The sequence below is a fragment of the Bombina bombina genome, chromosome 4, assembly GCF_027579735.1.
Source record: "Bombina bombina isolate aBomBom1 chromosome 4, aBomBom1.pri, whole genome shotgun sequence".
Lineage (NCBI taxonomy): Eukaryota > Metazoa > Chordata > Amphibia > Anura > Bombinatoridae > Bombina > Bombina bombina.
In genome coordinates, this window is record NC_069502.1 from 988,760,472 (window position 1) to 988,784,150 (window position 23,679).

Below are 23,679 nucleotides of genomic sequence, written 5' to 3' on the forward strand. Positions count from 1 at the left end.
CCAGGGCTGGATGTTACTGAGTCACAGGATGTGTACCTGATCCGGTCTTGGAGTGCAGTTCCCTTCCATGTTTTGTATTTTCCATGGGTGATTACAGCCACTTGTGCACCCCTTCTTTGTTCTCAGTTTGTTTGGCTTTGTGAGCTCGCATGATGGTGTGCCTGTGTTAGGGACTCAGGCAATGGAAAAGACCTTGACGTGGTGCCTGAGCTTTCCCATTTGGCCAGATGCGGTGACTAACCTTTCCAGTTGTGATTTTATCTTAGCTGTGAGCTAGCTGGTGAGTGCTGGGTGTTTCTATGTGTTGTATTACTTTTTATTTGTAATCTCCCTTGTTTCTTGCACCCATTCCGGACTGGGGTTAACTGCCTGTGGCTCTGGTGACATCACAGCTTTTTTGGAGTGCTATTTAGCACCCAGGGCTGGATGTTACTGAGTCACAGGATGTGTACCTGATCCAGTCTTGGAGTGCAGTTCCCTTCCATGTTTTGTATTTTCCATGGGTGATTACAGCCACCTGTGCACCCCTTCTTTGTTCTCAGTTTGTTTGGCTTTGTGAGCTCGCATGATGGTGTGCCTGTGTTAGGGACTCAGGCAATGGAAAGGACCTTGACGTGGTGCCTGAGCTTTCCCATTTGGCCAGATGCGGTGACTAACCTTTCCAGTTGTGATTTTATCTTAGCTGTGAGCTAGCTGGTGAGTGCTGGGTGTTTCTATGTGTTGTATTACTTTTTATTTGTAATCTCCCTTGTTTCTTGCACCCATTCCGGACTGGGGTTAACTGTCTGTGGCTCTGGTGACATCACAGCTTTTTTGGAGTGCTATTTAGCACCCAGGGCTGGATGTTACTGAGTCACAGGATGTGTACCTGATCCGGTCTTGGAGTGCAGTTCCCTTCCATGTTTTGTATTTTCCATGGGTGATTACAGCCACCTGTGCACCCCTGCTTTGTTCTCAGTTTGTTTGGCTTTGTGAGCTCGCATGATGGTGTGCCTGTGTTAGGGACTCAGGCAATGGAAAGGACCTTGACGTGGTGCCTGAGCTTTCCCATTTGGCCAGATGCGGTGACTAACCTTTCCAGTTGTGATTTTATCTTAGCTGTGAGCTAGCTGGTGAGTGCTGGGTGTTTCTATGTGTTGTATTACTTTTTATTTGTAATCTCCCTGGTTTCTTGCACCCATTCTGGACTGGGGTTAACTGCCTGTGGCTCTGGTGACATCACAGCTTTTTTGGAGTGCTATTTAGCACCCAGGGCTGGATGTTACTGAGTCACAGGATGTGTACCTGATCCGGTCTTGGAGTGCAGTTCCCTTCCATGTTTTATATATAATTTTATATATATATATATATATATATGTAGGATAAAGTAAAATGTGTCTCCTCAGAAACCTGAGTTGACACAAGTGTTACTCTGTAGTGGGCGCTGGTCAGAAAGGTTATAGGAGATAATGGCTGCTATATAAGACAAATACTGGGAGGGTTGTAAAGCCCTAGACAGTAAGAGTAAATATGTATTCGAAAAGGTGGATACAGCGCCTATATGTCCAGTATACTGTAGAGGTATGTAAGGCGTATATATTATAACAAAAAGGAGAAAAGTAAAAAGTACATCAATGTACAGTATACAATACTAAAATAAAAAAAATAAAAAAAAAAAAAAAAAAATTAAACAATATTAAATATTGTAATAAAAAATATATATAAACATACAACAAATAAATAATGAATGAGAGTCCAATTAAAGATAGCATATAAAATATATGAACTTAAAAATAGTGTTCATAGAGGTCCTGGAGATGATATAATTCGTAATAAATCTCCAGATGTAGTAATTATGTAGGTTATAGTTGGTATATACTACCCTTACCAGATATTACCTCAATCGAAATGAGGTAAGTATGCCGCACTGGGGGTAGATATAGATGATTGGATTTCCTCCTTGTACTCTGCTATGGTGCCTCTTGTGATGTTCGTTAACCTCTTGGAGTATGCAGGGATAAGTTTCTGAAGGTGAGTTGATCCCTTGTACTTCCTATGGGTTGATGGTTGGCCTCTTGGAGTGCTCTTTCTGTTCTGGTATTGACTTTCTCCAGCATAGAGATACTTACAGCACTACAAACACAATTGCACGTAGGTGAATTTTCCTAGTTCCCTTCCAGCAGATATATACTGTATATATAAAGGTGCAAAAGTCCAGCACTCCCTATATGTTTTCTAATCCGGGGAGCATCCCACATAGTATGTAACAATCAATTCAAAGCGAGCACTCGCCGTGGTATAAAATAGTGTTTTCTCACTTGTCTGATGACGGGGTCACTCCCAAAAACGTTTACACTATGGAATAAACACTATTTTATACCACGGCGAGTGCTCTCTTCGTATTGATTGTTTTATATTTATATATATATATATATATATATATATATATATATATATATATATATATATATATATATAGATATATAGATATATAGATATATATATAGACAGATGGTAGCGCACTCCCACTTGCCAAAATCTCAAGACCAGGGTGCACAAATCATCAAATAAAGCACTAAATGTATGCACTCGCTGGATTTAAAGCGCAGCACTCTTTATTTAAGTTGTGACGTTTCGGGGCATTCACCCCTTCCTCAGACAATTCAAAAGTGATACAAACAGTATATAAATATATAACAAGCCCCTCCTCACACAGGATCTAGCCTATCAGTTAGAAGCAAATTAAATCATTTCATGTGTGTATAACCATGGCTAATATATAGCAACCAATAATATCAACAAAACCTATGTCTCATATTCAATAGAAAATAACAAAATATGAATAAAGTCATCTGACCAAAATGTGCATATATATATGTTGGCATATCCAGTCCACCTGGATAAAGTGTCCCCAATTTATATATCCACTTGGTTTCCACCTGAAGGAGCTGGTCAAACAAATTCAGCACTATGTTTTCTTCATTCGTCCAGATGTGGTCTTCTTCCTTTTTACGGTGGCTTGATCTGGTTGTAACCCCTAAAAAATGTGACTCAGATGATAAGGGTCTTGCATACTCAAATTTTCTCGTATTATCAGAATCAGAGCCTCGTTTTCAGGAGAGAGGTACTTGTGGAAGGCCGGGAATTGGAATGGATCAACAAGGGGACATATGATTGGCTTCAGGTACAATACCCCATTTGTCCTATACTATATACATTACCCAAAGTACACAAAGTCTTAGAGAAACCACCTGGCTGTCCAATTGTGTCTGGTAGGGTATACCTTCTTAGCCCATTGGCACAATGGGTAGATTCTTGCAACCCCTGCTTAGACACATGAAATTGTATGTTCATGATTCTACAGAAGTTTTGGAACAACTGGCTATCATTCAGGATGTAACAATGGATGACTATCTGGTGACGATGGATGTTACCAATTTGTACACCATTATCCCCCATCAAGGGGGGATGGAGGCGGTTAAAGAAGCTTTGTTAAGATACCCGTACATTGGACCAGACAGTGGATACATCATTAAAATCCTACACATATGCCTGACCTTTAACTACTTCAAGTTTGAATCAAAATATTTTCAACAAATAATGGGAACAGCTATGGGGTCAAATATGGCCTCTCATATGCGAACCTGTATATGGAAAGTTATGAAACGTGCACAATGAAGGTATACAAACATCCTAAGGCCTAGATTTTGAGTTTGGCGGTAGCCGTGAAAACCAGCGTTAGAGGCTCCTAACGCTGTTTTTTTACGGACTCCGGTATTTAGAGTTTAGTTACCGACACTCAAAAATTACCCAACGCACAAATCTCTACCGACAGCTCAGACACATCTACTGACAAAATAAACATCCACGAATCACAAAACAAATATTACACAAAGTACACTTACACTCATACAAACACGACACTATATTTATTTTTCAGATTTAATAATTTTTCATCCAAATAGAAAGGATCAAAGTTGCGAGATCTCGGGTGTTAGAAAAAAAACAACACAAATCCATTTTGCCATTGACTTACATTGACACACGGGAAAAGACCCTCATATAGCTACATCTAACTAATCAGATTATCACAAACATACACTCATCGATGCATACAAAAAATATACACCACATTACATACACAAACAAGTTATTTATTACAAAATTAACACAATTTAGCTACTTTTTCTCACAAGCTCATGACGTCACTCACTTTACTTGGAAAACCAGTCTTTGAAAAAAAATAAACCAAAATTCGGAGCCTCCATTGACTTCTATGGGGAAGACGTGCTCGTGCACGCGACAGACAGATTTACATAAGGCACGCAAATAGCGTAGACAAAAAAACTCCAAATACCAGCGCTAGAAATAGGAAAAAAATACATGCTTTTCTGTGTTAGACACAGCTATGATAAATAGATCAAGAAATGACTATTTCCCTATGGTGGACTTATGGATTTTACTTATTGAATATTCACAACAGCATTAAATTGTTTCAGACTTTTATATTACATCAATTACAAATCAACATCACTAGTAACAAACTTTTTTTAAAAAAAAAACACATTTAAACGGACACAAAAATAATTACAACATTTCAGGATTCACAAACAGTACACAATGGGAAACACCTCTCATTTACCTTTATTATTGCATTTCATTTATTCAACTCATATGCTTGCAGCAACTGCATATCTACATAGGCTTAACACATGATCAGTCATGGATGCACATACATTACTTTTAGCATTCGCTCATACATGTGCATTCAAATGATGGGGGAAAAACACATTACATTCTCTATAGGAATCACAAAACAAAACATATGGCTTTTAATGTACTTTTAACATCATGATTCACTCACAATAAACCATTAGGAATTACGTACAAGAAGAACATCATTACACCAGATTACAGATGTCACTTTATGGGAAGGAACAACAATGCCAGACTGCTATATAGAAGTCAGCATATGTGGGACACAATCACAATATATACGTAGATGTACATAACATGCATCACCCATCACGCAACCACAAAGCACACATTTATATTTTATTAAGCACACAATAACAATGTAGTCAAATACAACAACACAATGAGGATTTCAGAACTACATAGGCAGGTTAATAATATCATGACGTCATTAGAAGATTCAACCATACACATCACAGATTCACGACTGTACCGCCCCTTTCTGAACTTTACCACTCAATACTACAATACAACATATACGTAAACAACAGTTTGGAACAGCATTATTAGGGAGATTTGAATGGGACAATTAATAAATATTTACATCTCGCAATCACTTATATATACAATACTACAGATGACAGCCGGAAGTTCCTCAGTATTAGTGCGATTTTAATGGGACGCATACAATATTGACAGCTCGGCAATCACTTATATATACAATACTACAGATGACAGCCGGAAGTTATTCAGCATTAGTGCCATTTGAATGGGACGCATACAATATTGACAGCTCGGCAATCACTTATATATACAATACTACAGATGACAGACAGAAGTTCCTCAGTATTAGTGCGATTTTAATGGGACGCATACAATATTGACAGCTCGGCAATCACTTATATATATAATACTACAGATGACAGCCGGAAGTTCAGAATTATTATGCCGATTTTAATGGGACGCATACAATATTGACATCTCGGCAATCACTTATATATACAATACTACAGATGATAGCCGGAAGTTATTCAGTATTAGTGCCATTTTAAAGGGACGCATACAATATTGACAGCTCGGCAATCACTTATATATACAATACTACAGATGGCAGACGGGAAGTTCTGAATTATTATTGCGATTTTAAAGGGACGCGTACAATATTGACAGCTCGGCAATCACTTATATATACAATACTACAGATGGCAGACGGGAAGTTCAGAATTATTATGCAGATTTTAATGGGACGCATACAATATTGACATCTCGGCAATCACTTATATATACAATACTACAGATGACAGCCGGAAGTTATTCAGTATTAGTGCCATTTGAATGGGACGCATACAATATTGACAGCTCGGCAATCACTTATATATACAATACTACAGATGGCAGATGTTACTTTATCGTTTACAAACAATATTGCAGCAACATTGATCGATCACATTATATGCACATTATACACAACTATGCACTTTCATTCATGTTAGCCTGGACGTGTGCTTGTTACTATAAGATCGCGTTTAAGAAATATCGATTACGCATATGAACATGCACTGTATGTGTGATATTTGACACTTTCACATTGAGATTCATTGGGGGAAAACAACATTTCAGCAAACAACAAAAAAACGCCCACTGTGAAAGCATACGCGCCGCTCACATACAAACAAGTGAATACAATTAGCAATCATTACAAACTCACTACCATTGGACTAATTGTACTATAAATCCCCCAAACAACATGGCCAAAGCATCACTTGTGATCCACATCAGATCAAGTGCATACCTTGTTACGCTGTTTTGAAAGATGGATGACGATGACATGGTAGACGCTGCTGGTGCTGCTATTGGCGAACTAGCTGTTGATCGAATCAGGCAGCCTCGGCGGCTCAGACTGAGATGAAGGGGTCGTCTGGTTTGAGGTCCTCGTGTCTACAGGGTGAGACCCACCTTGGAAAACATGAGCGACTTTGAGGTTTATGATAAGTATCGGCTCAATCGCGAACAGCTCATTGGCTTTTACGATCTTCTTAAACCTCATTTGGAGCCACGTATAAGAATAAGGACTGCTGTCCCTGGCATGAGTAAGATGCTAAGTTGTCTTTACGTCCTGGCCTCCGGGAGTTTTCAATCCGGAGAAATGTACATGCATGGCCTGGCTCAAGGTACATTCTCTGGGGTGTTTGATAAATTTCTGGACCCCATGGTACGGATCAGTAAGCAATACATAGGATTCCCACAAAATGATGGTGAAGCGGGAATTCTTTGATATTGCTCAATTGCCCAATGTCTTGGGAGCCATAGATTGTACCCACATTGCGCTGCGTGCTCCAATTGATGACTTGCCCTTCAGAAATCGCAAACATTTTCATAGCCTCAAAGTGCAGTATGTTTGTGACGCACAGATGAGGATTATGCACGTGTGTGCGAATTTTGGAGGAGCTAGTCATGATGCCCGCATCCTCTTTCAGTCGTCCCTGTGGAGACCGTTTGAGGAAAGACAAATGCCCCCTGGTTATCTCGTTGGTGAGTATTTGTGCACAACATGGTTAATTAGTTTGACAATTGCCACTGTAGTTTTAAAATGTTAGCATAATGTTCAGCTATAGGATGCAATTTAACCATTTATTTTTATTTCCTAAAATGTCTAGTTTTAGTTCAATACAGATATGTAGCATGTCTTACCTTAAATGCTCAGATAGAGAATGCAATGTAACCATTTAGTTTGCATTTTACACAAGGTCTGGTTTAGGAGAAATACGCATATGTAGCATGTCTTAGCTGAAATGGGAAGATATTAGCTAATGCAATTTAACCATGTCATTGTCTCTTTCCGCTAATGTCTAGTTTTAGTTCAATGCAGATATGTAGCATGTCTTACCTTAAATGCTCAGATAGAGAATGCAATGTAACCATTTAGTTTGCATTTTACACAAGGTCTGGTTTAGGAGAAATACGCATATGTAGCATGTCTTAGCTGAAATGGGAAGATAGAGAATAATATTGAACTAGATTATTCTTTTAAAAAATAAACATTTGTTAGTGGATTATCGTGTACAAAAACTTTTATTGGACTCAAAATACTATTTTGAGGATTCAGTTTGAATTATGTTCTGTTCATAATTTATAGGTGATTCTGGGTACATGAGCCGGCCTTGGCTCATTACCCCCTTGCGTAGCCCGACTGATGTGTCTGAGGAGCGCTACAATAGGGCTCATAAGAGAACCAGGGCGGTGGTTGAACGAATATTCGGGCTCCTGAAGATGAGGTTCAGGTGCCTTGACCGGTCGGGAGGAGCCCTCCAGTACAACCCAAAGAAGGTGGCTAAGATCGTTATAGCCTGTAGCGTCCTGCATAATATTGCACAGCGGGCTGGAATGCTGCAGGGCGTCCAGGCGCACCGAAACCTCCTCAGAGATGAGGAGGATGATCCTGTTCTAGAGGGGCCATACCGGGACGAGGGGCTCAATGTCAGAGCAGACAACATCAACCGCAACTTTAGACGGTAAATAATAGAAGTTAGACTGGAGTATTGTCAATAGATGAAATGACAAGTAGAACTCTAGGGAAATGACAAGTAGAGAATTGTGCAAACATGTTATGATTGTTCATCAAATGCTAAAAATGTATTTGATTTATTAATATAGGTGATGCTCTGGTCATTGGGTCCTGTAGCGAGTCTTTGCCACCTGGTTTTTAAAGAGGACATCATCTGGTAAGTATAAATGTATGGACTGTTGCTGGCATGAATTGTACACAAATACATCATATGGCATACATTTTCTAAACTAGTATTTAGTTTACACATTACTTAAAATGTACATACTCAGAAAGGGATCCTCTAGCATAACTATCCTCTAGCATGACTATGGTTCAATGTCACACATTAGACGTTCGTTCTGCTCAATATGCCTCATCTTCACACTTGATAGAACATAACACAAAATGCTACACACGCTTAGTAAGCTAGTGACAGAAATTGATTCAGAAATGGGGGGTGGGAGAGGGGTACAGAACTGATTCACACACTTGTAGTAATAATTTTTATTAAACTTTTTCTGCCATTAGGGAGCTGACTTAATCTAAAGACTGAAAGGGAAGAATTCGAAGCCTGACAGTGAAGATTGCCCAGACTGACAGTGGAAAAAGCCAAGATTGAAATTGAAGTATACCAATGGGATCATGTCTGGCATTATCTTTCCAATCTGCTGACCTTGAAAACCATACAAAGACATGTTCACATGGTAAGTGCCAACTATTTGATAGAATAAGGCTGTGGAGGCATCCTATTGGAGACACTTATATTGTTTTCTAATTTTTAGATGGTATTTCACAGTCCTCTATTTTTGAAATGATGAATAAGACACCTATTGAAGATCAACTGTTTACCCCTGAATTGACTTTCAAAGAACATGCATTATCCAGGTTGGTTTACCAATGCATGATAGTGAAGAATGTAGAATATTAGTAGCTTACATACATTAGTCATACTTTGTTCAGAATGAGATATTTAGGTATCACAATCAGACACTTAGATGATTTTCTAATTTTTAGATTGGATTTTAATCCTCTATTTTATGAAATGATGAATAAGACACCTATTGAAGATCACCTGTTTTCTCCAGAATTGACTTTCAAAGACCATGCATTATCCAGGTTGGTTTACCAATGCATGCTAGTTAAGAATCACAGGAAGAATGTAGAATATTAGTAGCTTACATACATTAGTCATACTTTGTTCAGAATGAGATATTTAGGTATCACAATCAGACACTTAGATGATTTTCTAATTTTTAGATTGGATTTTAATCCTCTATTTTATGAAATGATGAATAAGACACCTATTGAAGATCACCTGTTTTCTCCAGAATTGACTTTCAAAGACCATGCATTATCCAGGTTGGTTTACCAATGCATGCTAGTTAAGAATCACAGGAAGAATGTAGAATATTAGTAGCTTACATACATTAGTCATACTTTGTTCAGAATGAGATATTTAGGTATCACAATCAGACACTTAGATGATTTTCTAATTTTTAGATTGGATTTTAATCCTCTATTTTATGAAATGATGAATAAGACACCTATTGAAGATCACCTGTTTTCTCCAGAATTGACTTTCAAAGACCATGGATTATCCAGGTTGGTTTACCAATGCATGCTAGTTAAGAATCACAGGAAGAATGTAAAATATTAGTAGCTTACATACATTAGTCATACTTTGTTCAGAATGAGATATTTAAGTATCACAATCAGACACTTAGATGATTTTCTAATTTTTAGATTGGATTTTAATCCTCTATTTTATGAAATGATGAATAAGACACCTATTGAAGATCACCTGTTTTCTCCAGAATTGACTTTCAAAGACCATGCATTATCCAGGTTGGTTTACCAATGCATGCTAGTTAAGAATCACAGGAAGAATGTAGAATATTTGTAGCTTACATACATTAGTCATACTTTGTTCAGAATGAGATATTTAGGTATCACAATCAGACACTTAGATGATTTTCTAATTTTTAGATTGGATTTTAATCCTCTATTTTATGAAATGATGAATAAGACACCTATTGAAGATCACCTGTTTTCTCCAGAATTGACTTTCAAAGACCATGCATTATCCAGGTTGGTTTACCAATGCATGCTAGTTAAGAATCACAGGAAGAATGTAGAATATTAGTAGCTTACATACATTAGTCATACTTTGTTTAGAATGAGATATTTAGGTATCACAATCAGACACTTAGATGATTTTCTAATTTTTAGATTGGATTTTAATCCTCTATTTTATGAAATGATGAATAAGACACCTATTGAAGATCACCTGTTTTCTCCAGAATTGACTTTCAAAGACCATGCATTATCCAGGTTGGTTTACCAATGCATGCTAGTTAAGAATCACAGGAAGAATGTAGAATATTAGTAGCTTACATACATTAGTCATACTTTGTTCAGAATGAGATATTTAGGTATCACAATCAGACACTTAGATGATTTTCTAATTTTTAGATTGGATTTTAATCCTCTATTTTATGAAATGATGAATAAGACACCTATTGAAGATCACCTGTTTTCTCCAGAATTGACTTTCAAAAACCATGCATTATCCAGGTTGGTTTACCAATGCATGCTAGTTAAGAATCACAGGAAGAATGTAGAATATTTGTAGCTTACATACATTAGTCATACTTTGTTCAGAATGAGATATTTAGGTATCACAATCAGACACTTAGATGATTTTCTAATTTTTAGATTGGATTTTAATCCTCTATTTTATGAAATGATGAATAAGACACCTATTTAAGATCACCTGTTTTCTCCAGAATTGACTTTCAAAGACCATGCATTATCCAGGTTGGTTTACCAATGCATGCTAGTTAAGAATCACAGGAAGAATGTAGAATATTTGTAGCTTACATACATTAGTCAGACTTTGTTCATAATTAGATATTTAGGTATCGCAATCAGACAAAGGAATACATATTATAGTTGATATAGAGGTATTTGAATGGACATTAAATATTACATTTATGTTCAGCATACATATATATTTATTATTTTAATGTGATATACATTATTATGTATAATTAGAAATGCTGATATTTAAATGTAATTTTTATTACACAATATAATGGTGTATGGTTATTTTGGTTTTTACTCTAAAAATTTTATTCATAAATATCTTTATAAAATTTAGCACAAAGTTAGAGCATAGACACAAGATGATTGTAAATGTATTTTATGAATATTTTACAACGTGTGTATTAACTTTGTAAAATTTTGTTTTTTAATTTCAGATTGTCATCTGATGACTTCCAGGAATATTTTTTTGTTTTTGTTTTTGTTAAAAAACACTTTTTATTTTTAAATGTTAATAATCAACATTTTATTATTAAATACCCTCTTTTGAACAGATTATAATAAATATCCCTATAATCTGTCAATAAAAAACAATTTGACTCCCATGACTGGTAGTTGTCTATTTGACAAGCACATGCATAAGATCAAATTATGCATTAATTTTAGAAAATCCACTGATTCAGAGAATATTAAATTAAACTATCTTTTTTAAATTAATTGGGGAGTGAGATCCATCGATGCTTTTCTTGTGAAATTCTTAGATGTTAAAATAATTTCGGATATGTAGTCAGAATTTGACATACATTTTTTTGTTTCACTTTTAAGAAGGGGAAGTGGTTCACTTACATTAAAGTGACAGTGTTGTTGAATGTAAAATTAATTTGATAAGATCTTGTATCTTCCTTAGGTATCTCAAAACATTATTTTATTAAATTTAGAAATTTTAAATTTAGAAATGGTAGGTCATTTAACTTCATATTTTGCACAACCTAGTTATAGGATGCCATGTTAATAGATTTTATTTTCTAGTGGAGTCATTTAAAGGGACATTTAACTATAGTTATTAATATTATGTAGTTTTTAAAATCTTACCTCTTGGGTTAGACATCACATATCTATATATAATTTTCATTCCCCTTTAGTTTCTTTCGACAATGTTAAATCAACATTCCGAATGTTTTGGTCCTTAAAGGGACATTCACAAAGTATATTGTGTATTGAATTTTAAAAAATCATAAAAGAATTTAAACATATTTAGAAAGTACTATAGAATTACATTCAGTCTTTAAATATACTTCGAAAAAGATACATCAATGCACATATCTTAGTCAATTACATAAGGCATCTATGTGCAACCAACAATCAGCATCAAAATAGCCTATGTAGATATGTATTTAATCCAAGAATATATATAATTACAATCTAATGATTGAATACCAAAACATATTAAGTTGTTCAAATATTATAATCTTATCCAAAATGCATAAATAACATATAGCTTAATGTCCCTCTAAGCTGAAGACTGCGAAATACATCCATTACAATATATATTTCAGTCAGTGTGTAAAACAATCCAGAAGTTAATCTAAATATGCTTTACTCATATGTTATACTAATTTTGCAAAAGGAAGGTGCCTAGATTTATGATTTTTCAAGCATTATTGTGAAATGTCTCCTTAAAGGGACAGTTTACTCAAACATTTTCTCCCCTTTAATTTGTTCCCAATGATCCACTTTACCTGCTGGAGTGTATTAAATTGTTTACAAGTAGCTCCTTTACCCTTATATTGGCATTTGAAATTGTTAATTTAGCATGTGGTATCCCCACCTATTCTGAAAGTTTGTGGCCGCGCGTACCAGCTATAGATAAGCTTTGTAAACACAGCCAGCAGAAGAAATTACACTCCCAGTGTGATAAAGCAGAGATAAGGTAATAAAATGTTGATTTTCCATTGTTGTCTCAAAGTATTGGTGATTGTTTTAAGGACAGATATAAGATAAAGAAGCAGGTATATGTGCACAATGTGATACAGTAATGAGATCTGATTATACCTACAAGCTCAACCTATTTTATTAGGCTGTGGCTTCAAAACACAAAATCAGAGCTTTAATATACAGAAATAAACCTTAAAAAGCTAATTTTCATAATTTTTTTACTCTGCAGTTGGTAAAAAAGCAATTGTAAACACATTAAGGGAAAAACTATTTTACAGTATACTGTCCCTTTAAAGGGACATGAACTCAAAATATACTTAAAGGGAGACAGTTAAAAAAATAATCATTTATACATTCAGAACGAGTATTCTATTTTAAGCAACTTTATAAATTGTCTCATATTATCAATGTTCCTCGTGATGTTGCTATCATTACTTTAAAAATAAGGCATTAAATTGATAATTTATTTGCTTCAGTACTCTGGACAGACCTTTTTTTTTTGGGGGTGGATTAATTTATCCAACAATCATCAAGGACAACCCAGGTTTTTTGCAAAAATTGTCCGTAATCGAAAATATCATTATTGATTTGCAAAGAAAGATAACAAGATAATTCTTAACATTTGAGAATCGGATTAAATTATAAAGTTGCTTAACATTTCATGCTCAATCTGAATCATGAACGCTAAATTTGTTTGGACAGTGTCCCTTTAAGAGATTTAAATAGTGTATTTACTTCTCTTCTTATCTTGACATACTTTGCTTGAAAAGCATATCGAGATAGGCTCAGTAGATGAAGATTGGTGGATGCACAGAGATGCCTTATGTGATTGGCTCAACCATGTGCATTTAAATTTCTTCTGTTGAGGATATCTAAATACAAAGATAAATTGAGTTACATTTTAAAGTCTAAACAATTTTCTATCTCTACAGATCATTTGATACAATTGTTTGTTTGTAATGTCTATTTAAAAATAAAGACGCCATTGCACAATAACATATATGAGCAGTTCAGACAAATACAAGCTCGAGGTTTATTTACTAATAACAAACAAACCTGTAGTTTAACATTTATAAACAGATTATCCAAGTTACTGACATTATAACCTGAATTTGAACATTCGGAAATGTTGCGTGGGAAACGGATCTTGAAACACCAGATTTGCATCTTTAAACATTAGAGTCTAATGTCACGCAATAGCACACAATCAATGTGCATTATAAATACATTTAATAGAGCAATGTCAATACTTCACAATAAGTCAACAAATTTATTTTATGAACAATAAAGACATACAATATTAAATGTGTATTTGTATTAAAGAAACAGACCGTTATTAAACCGAAAAAATGTATACAACATTTAATAATGTGACAGTATTAGATTTTAAAGAGAATTTAAACATTAATATTTAACGGATCACGGATATTAAATCTGCGTCACACATATCCGCATGACAGGCCCATGACTTACAAATAAGTCTACATGAAAAATGAAGTAACAGCACCACCAGGAGGTATGTGTAAGGAAGTTACTAAGATATGAAACATTAAGGAACGGCCAATCAGAGTTCATCACACAAAAACAACTTGAGTCAGGATGGTCTCACAGACATTCTAACAATATTTCAAGATTTTATCCAATCAGATGTACAGATAACTTGTCCCATGGTGCATCTCATGTTTACTTCACCATATAAAAGTCCATTACACGTTGCCATCTTTGTCAGTTCTCTAATGCCTGCAGGCAGTTTATATTATTATAATATATTTATTGAACAACCCAGCAGGCATGTCACCTCCCAGGTTTACCAAGCAGGAGAGCGCTGCACTGGTCCACGCCGTCAAGGACTTTTATCCCCAGCTGTTTGGGAACAAGAGGAGGTCGACACATGCGCCTGTTAAGAAGGCCCTCTGGGAGTCTATCACCAATGCGGTGATATTGGTGTGTGGCGTCCAGAGGAGCCAGGATCAAATCATGAGGAGATTCGGAGATATGAGGTTGCGCTTGTCAAAAAAAGTCAACCTCATAAGGGAGTGGGTACAAGCCCGTAAAAGAGGGGGCCAAAGAAAGGCCCCGTGGAAACTATACCTACTCCCTTATGAGGTGACTTTATGCGAGCTCCTCACTCTCTGGGTCCCCAAAAGATTTAGATCCTCGCCATCCTCTGCCTCCTCTTCTTCCCTCCCAGCTGCGGGATCTGAAAGTCCTGACGCGGGGGCCAGGGCAGCTGCTTCTCCGTCCGGTGGCCTGGGAGGAGATGAAAGAGAATCTGAACCAGGTAACTATCCAACTTCATATAATATCTTAATATTTGATTAGAATTTTAAAAAATGTGTATATAGTCAGATACTAAACCTATACAGATCTCACAACATACACTACATATGATGTTTAGATATCTGATTTTAGATTAGTGACACATGAAATAGGAATGATGTTTCTTGCGCTCTACAGAATATGCGTCACAGAGCGAAAATTGAATTGCGCATACACGTTAACATGGGTTTGCTGTAAGTGGCATTGCTTTATACATGTTGGTCAAATGACGGATGCGTAATTCCGCTTGGAATCATTGCGCAATGATCGCGAAAATTAGAATTGCGCATACACGTTAACATGGGTTTGCTGTAAGTGGCATTGCTTTATACATGTTGGTCAAATGACGGATGCGTAATTCCGCTTGGAATCATTGCGCAATGATCGCGAAAATTAGAATTGCGCATACACGTTAACATGGGTTTGCTGTAAGTGGCATTGCTTTATACATGTTGGTCAAAATGAAATGTGAATTATTATATATGTGAAGAATACAGTATTCTTATTTTCAATATTATACATAATAAAAAAGAAAATAGCAGAATCCAAATAAATAATAACATATGCCCATCAATTGATGAGAATGAAATAACCCAAAAAAATAATTAAAGCTACAGTAAACAACACAACTGATTGAAAATAAGAGTACAGGATATATTTATCATGAATTTAATTGAGGAAACAATTAACTCATGGGACTACCAAAAGATTAATAGTTTTTTAATTAATTTGCTAATAATGTAAAGATTTTAAACATGGCATGATTTGTATTAATGATATACAATCCTCATTTAATATATTACAGATCTGGATGTTGGTGCTGGATCCTCAAGCCAGGGCTTGTCACAGTATGGTATGTCTCATTTTAATTGACATTTTTCTTAGAAACATGGACAGAACATTACATACTAAATCCACATTGTTCAATATTTATATGTATCTGCAAAATGGATTATTAAAATATTTACAAATAAGATTGAAAAAAAAAACCCCATAGGATTACATTGTAAGACTACTCTGAATTTTTATCAAATTTAACATATCCCATCTATTCTGGATATCTTAATTTTAATGTAAGATTATTTGAATGTCCAATTTATATTCTTCCCTTGTGTATTGCTTAATCTTATTTGTATAAATTTTGAAAAAAATCACACACTTTTGCATATGTTTTGATTTTAAAAATATAGATTACATTTTTGAAATTGATCACGTCATTTAAGGGACATGCCAACTAAATTTTACATTGAATGATTTTTAAATGTGATTTTATTGTTTTGTTTAAACATTTTATGAGCTACATTGGTTCAGTCTATTGTTTTAGTTCTTCTAAAAACATATTGATTTTGGTTTAGGTTAAACAATGCATTACTGGTATTATCCGGCTGTTTTTTTATGCATAAATTGACATTGGGTCAAAAGTTAAAATCATGTGTTCAGATAACAGTAGTACATAGTTTCAAAAAGTATACAATTACACATTTAGAGCTTCATGTCCCTTTAATAGATGAAAATTAAATAATTCTTAGGATATCCTTAAATAACATATTAGATTGGAATTGCATGCTCAATCCCATTCATTACATCAACATATGGAGTAGAGAATTAATTAACAGCAACATCGTCAAATCAATATATTTTTATATTAAAGGGACACTGAACTAAAATTATTAATGTTGTCATTCAGATAGAGCATGCAATATTAAGCAACATTTAAATATAATACTATAATCATATGTGAAATATTCTATTGCTAAATGTATTTTAAAATCAAGAATGTACGTTATCTGCAGCTCAATTTTGGTTGACCAACCTGTGTTTTTATTGATGATTGGTGGATACCTTCAACAAACAATATTTATTGAATACAATATTGCTTATCTGTCTTTAAGATTAAAATGTAGCAACATTAAAATTATAATAGGAGTCAATGTTAAATCATTTGTAACAGTTTGAACAGTGAAATCAATGATTGAAATAAATCATGTCAGTGTCCCTTTAATAAACAATAGATTCATTAATCCTTACATTCTTTGGATTAGACAATATTGATATATAATTCACATATTCACTGTTGGAGTTACTTTATAGATATAAGCATACTCTAACAGCACCATGATTACATATTTGTACTAATCAATTTGGTTTGGTATTGTGATCAATATGTGTTGTGTCCTAAACAAGATTACTGTACATTGCACAAATGGCTACATGTCTTTGTTTATATTTGTCAACAGCTGTTATTCAAAATGTGGTTTGTGTGTATTCTTTTAAGAACATTGATCAATGGGTATATTTAGATATGCAATAGCATCGTATGAGATGAGTTTGATGTCTAATATAGTCAGAAATTAAACATATGTTCAATACATCATTTTTTACAGAATCCCCTTGATTCAATCAAGCATTTTTTTTATAATGACTGCTCTATTCTTCACATTTTCAAGTTGATTATTCTTATAAATCGATACAGATGTGATTTAGTGCTATCCCAAATGTGTTCACTAATATATATCTATATCATTCATAGTGAGAGTTGGTGGGGAGCCCAGAGGAATCCAGCACTGACACAGAGCTGCCTTTGCGGTGTTCTGGTAAGTCCATTGACTCATTTATATGTCATTGAAGGTATATTGGTAATCAATATTATGAGCATGATTCTGATGAAGCATAACATTTGAAACAAACATATAATTTACTCCTCTGATTATATATTAATTTTATTTGAATATTGAAAGATTAATAATTAAAACTTTCTTAGTCTACACCTTTGTTATTCAGAAGATGTATAGCATATGTTTGTTTCCATGTTCATTTTTGACAACAATCATCAAGTGATACATACATGAGAAATCTTAAATGTTCTATGTACTATGCTTTTCTGATTTTAAAATTAATACAAACAATACATCGAAAATCTGAATCATTGAGAATAACAAATCTAATGTCATTTGTATGCTCCATCAAAATGATGTAAATCATAACTTTGGGTGTGTATATCTTTAATGCAACATTGATGTGTGTCTTTGAGCAACAGTAACATATGTTATAATATCTGATCTTAACGTGTACACAACATGTTATGTTTTAAAGAGATTGATTTAACATGTGGGACTGAGGAGGAAGAGGCTCCCTTGAAGTCTGATGGTATGTGAAATATATCTAACATGTTTCCAACATGTTGCTTTATTGGAAATCATTTTATTGAAGACATTCAAAGTCTACAGCTTTTGCACTTTAAAAAGGAATATTATTTGTCTGTTCAAATACACTACTGCCCCCTTTATATATCAGGCAGCATGAAGATATGATTGGATTTGTTTAAATATTTGGATTTGAAATTCATGCCATCATGATGTCACATACATATTCTAGGCCAAACCACAATAATAATTTTATAATTGTACAGACAGTCATTGAAATTCATCTGAGTGCCTATATGCATACCATATCCTCATGTCATCATTGTTTAGAAATTCAAACACACTTCTAAGTATATTGCAAACATAATCAAGTTGAAATGCGTTGATTTGATTTCATGATGTATGAGATGTTAATATATTTATAATATTTATTTCAGATGGATCCTCCGCTTCTGGTCATCATTGTTCCTCCCCTGCCCAGTCCCAGGCCACTGCCCAGGCCCCTGCCCAGCCCCCTGCCCAGCCCCCTGCCCAGTCCCCTGCCCAGTCCCCTGCCCAGCCCCCTGCCCAGCCCCCTGCCCCTCCACAGACCCCAGACCCTCCCGGCCCTTCCCATTTGTCCTGTCATATCCCTCCCAAAAAAATGCCCCTTTGTCCCCCTTTGCCGCTCTCCCCGTCTTTTGGCCTGTACAGCTACCCCAGCTGCCCAGCCCCCAACTCACCACTCCCCAGCTGTACGGGCTACCCCAGAGCAGCAGCCCATCCCTCCCCAACCCAATCCCATCCCTCCCCAACCCAATCCCATCCCTCACCAACCCAATCCTATCCCTCCCCCCTGTCTCAACCTTCATTTTCCTGGGTGTCAGATTGTCCTTCCCAGGCACAGCTGTAAGTATAATTCAAAATCAACATTATAAGATACTTAAAGGTACACTGAATGAAAATGTTTCAATTGTGATTCAAATAGAGCATGCAATGTTAATCAAATTTATAATTTACTACTCTTATCAATTATTCTTCATTCTCTTGCTATCTTTATTGAAACAAAGAAATGCCTATATTTTTGTTTTATTCAAAAAAAATATGGATATCATTTCTTTATTGTTGGATGAATGTATCCATCAATCAGCAGGGACAACCAAAGTTGATACCCAAAAATGGCCTGCCCTATAAACTTAAATTCTTGCATTTAAAATATAGCTAGAGAATTCTAACATTTAAAGAATTCGAGTAAATTAATAATTCTTTTTAATGTCATGCTCTATCTGAATCAGTAACTAAAATATTTAGGTTTACTGTCCCTTTAATTTGATATCACTACATATACCAATCACAACTATTTGGATCCAACAATTTATGTACAAATGTTCATACATTATCTCTTGTATAACCCAGTGGGAATGTAATTTCTTCTGGTTGATATGTTTTCACAGCTTGTCCTCAACGCCAAAATGTTTAAGGATAGGTGTGCCTACCACAGTATAACAAAAATGTTTAAATTGCTAATGTAAGTACAATGTAAATCCTTTTACAAGATTTTAGACACTCAAGCTGTAAAAGTGGATCATCAAAAAACAATTAAAGGGGACAACATGTTGGATTAAAATGTCCATTTAATGGTTTAGGTCTGTCTGAATAACATATTTCATGTGTAAATAATCAATGTCAACAAATTAATTTAAAGAATTATTTGTCTTTATGATGACAATGTATCTTTGCTTTTTATTTTGTCTGTTGTGTAATTATCATTAATATTTGATTTTTTCTTTATTTTAGACTGTGACTCAACATGGCTCACGCTAGAAGGACTAGCACGTGTGGAGCAGGCCGTGTTGAGGAACGCAGCTGTCCTGAGAGGGATGGCCGACACCATGCAGGCCCAGCTACAGGTTCAGCATATGACTCTACGTCAGATGAGGCGTTGGAACTCAATGCTTGAATCTGTAGCTGGACAGGCACAGGACGATGAAGGGGATGACCAGTAAGTGGAGGATCTGGAGATGCTCCAAGAGCGCAGATAAGAATCCTCCGTCCACATGTTGATGTTTGTTTTTATGGTTGCCATTTGGCCTTTTTTTCTGTTTATTGTTGTGCCTGTTACACTCTTTTACCTTGTCATATGGCTCCAATGGGGCTATGCTGGCCCTTGACAACTCTCTTCATGGACTGTGATGCACTCTGTTACCTTGTCATATGGCTCCAATGGGGCTATGCTGGCCCTTGGCAACTCTCTTCATGGACTGTGATGCACTCTGTTACCTTGTCATATGGCTCCAATGGGGCTATGCTGGCCCTTGGCAACTCTCTTCATGGACTGTGATGCACTCTGTTACCTTGTCATATGTCTCCAATGGGGCTATGCTGGCCCTTGGCAACTCACTTCATGGACTGTGATGCACTCTGTTACCTTGTCATATGGCTCCAATGGGGCTATCCTGGCCCTTGGCAACTCTCTTCATGGACTGTGATGCACTCTGTTACCTTGTCATATGGCTCCAATGGGGCTATGCTGGCCCTTGGCAACTCTCTTCATGGACTGTGATGCACTCTGTTACCTTGTCATATGGCTCCAATGGGGCTATGCTGGCCCCTTGGCAACTCTCTTCATGGACTGTGATGCACTCTGTTACCTTGTCATATGTCTCCAATGGGGCTATCCTGGCCCTTGGCAACTCTCTTCATGGACTGTGATGCACTCTGTTACCTTGTCATATGTCTCCAATGGGGCTATGCTGGCCCTTGACAACTCTCTTCATGGACTGTGATGCACTCTGTTACCTTGTCATATGTCTCCAATGGGGCTATGCTGGCCCTTGACAACTCTCTTCATGGACTGTGATGCACTCTGTTACCTTGTCATATGTCTCCAATGGGGCTATGCTGGCCCTTGGCAACTCTCTTCATGGACTGTGATGCACTCTGTTACCTTGTCATATGTCTCCAATGGGGCTATGCTGGCCCTTGACAACTCTCTTCATGGACTGTGATGCACTCTGTTACCTTGTCATATGTCTCCAATGGGGCTATGCTGGCCCTTGGCAACTCTCTTCATGGACTGTGATGCACTCTGTTACCTTGTCATATGTCTCCAATGGGGCTATGCTGGCACTTGGCAACTCTCTTCATGGACTGTGATGCACTCTGTTACCTTGTTATATGTCTCCAATGGGGCTATGCTGGCCCTTGGCAACTCTCTTCATGGACTGTGATGCACTCTGTTACCTTGTCATATGTCTCCAATGGGGCTATGCTGGCCCTTGGCAACTCTCTTCATGGACTGTGATGCACTCTGTTACCTTGTCATATGTCTCCAATGGGGCTATGCTGGCCCTTGCAACTCTCTTCATGGACTGTGATGCACTCTGTTACCTTGTCATATGTCTCTTTTTTCTTTATTTTAGACTGTGACTCAACATGGCTCACGCTAGAAGGACTAGCACGTGTGGAGCAGGCCGTGTTGAGGAACGCAGCTGTCCTGAGAGGGATGGCCGACACCATGCAGGCCCAGCTACAGGTTCAGCATATGACTCTACGTCAGATGAGGCATTGGAACTCAATGCTTGAATCTGTAGCTGGACAGGCACAGGACGATGAAGGGGATGACCAGTAAGTGGAGGATCTGGAGATGCTCCAAGAGCGCAGATAAGAATCCTCCGTCCACATGTTGATGTTTGTTTTTATGGTTGCCATTTGGCCTTTTTTTCTGTTTATTGTTGTGCCTGTTACACTCTTTTACCTTGTCATATGGCTCCAATGGGGCTATGCTGGCCCTTGACAACTCTCTTCATGGACTGTGATGCACTCTGTTACCTTGTCATATGGCTCCAATGGGGCTATGCTGGCCCTTGGCAACTCTCTTCATGGACTGTGATGCACTCTGTTACCTTGTCATATGGCTCCAATGGGGCTATGCTGGCCCTTGGCAACTCTCTTCATGGACTGTGATGCACTCTGTTACCTTGTCATATGTCTCCAATGGGGCTATGCTGGCCCTTGGCAACTCACTTCATGGACTGTGATGCACTCTGTTACCTTGTCATATGGCTCCAATGGGGCTATGCTGGCCCTTGGCAACTCTCTTCATGGACTGTGATGCACTCTGTTACCTTGTCATATGGCTCCAATGGGGCTATGCTGGCCCTTGGCAACTCTCTTCATGGACTGTGATGCACTTTGTTACCTTGTCATATGGCTCCAATGGGGCTATGCTGGCCCTTGGCAACTCTCTTCATGGACTGTGATGCACTCTGTTACCTTGTCATATGTCTCCAATGGGGCTATCCTGGCCCTTGGCAACTCTCTTCATGGACTGTGATGCACTCTGTTACCTTGTCATATGTCTCCAATGGGGCTATGCTGGCCCTTGACAACTCTCTTCATGGACTGTGATGCACTCTGTTACCTTGTCATATGTCTCCAATGGGGCTATGCTGGCCCTTGACAACTCTCTTCATGGACTGTGATGCACTCTGTTACCTTGTCATATGTCTCCAATGGGGCTATGCTGGCCCTTGGCAACTCTCTTCATGGACTGTGATGCACTCTGTTACCTTGTCATATGTCTCCAATGGGGCTATGCTGGCCCTTGACAACTCTCTTCATGGACTGTGATGCACTCTGTTACCTTGTCATATGTCTCCAATGGGGCTATGCTGGCCCTTGGCAACTCTCTTCATGGACTGTGATGCACTCTGTTACCTTGTCATATGTCTCCAATGGGGCTATTCTGGCCCTTGGCAACTCTCTTCATGGACTGTGATGCACTCTGTTACCTTGTCATATGTCTCCAATGGGGCTATGCTGGCCCTTGACAACTCTCTTCATGGACTGTGATGCACTCTGTTACCTTGTCATATGTCTCCAATGGGGCTATGCTGGCACTTGGCAACTCTCTTCATGGACTGTGATGCACTCTGTTACCTTGTTATATGTCTCCAATGGGGCTATGCTGGCCCTTGGCAACTCTCTTCATGGACTGTGATGCACTCTGTTACCTTGTCATATGTCTCCAATGGGGCTATGCTGGCCCTTGGCAACTCTCTTCATGGACTGTGATGCACTCTGTTACCTTGTCATATGTCTCCAATGGGGCTATGCTGGCCCTTGCAACTCTCTTCATGGACTGTGATGCACTCTGTTACCTTGTCATATGTCTCCAATGGGGCTATGCTGGCCCTTGGCAACTCTCTTCATGGACTGTCATGCACTCTGTTACCTTGTCATATGGCTCCAATTTTC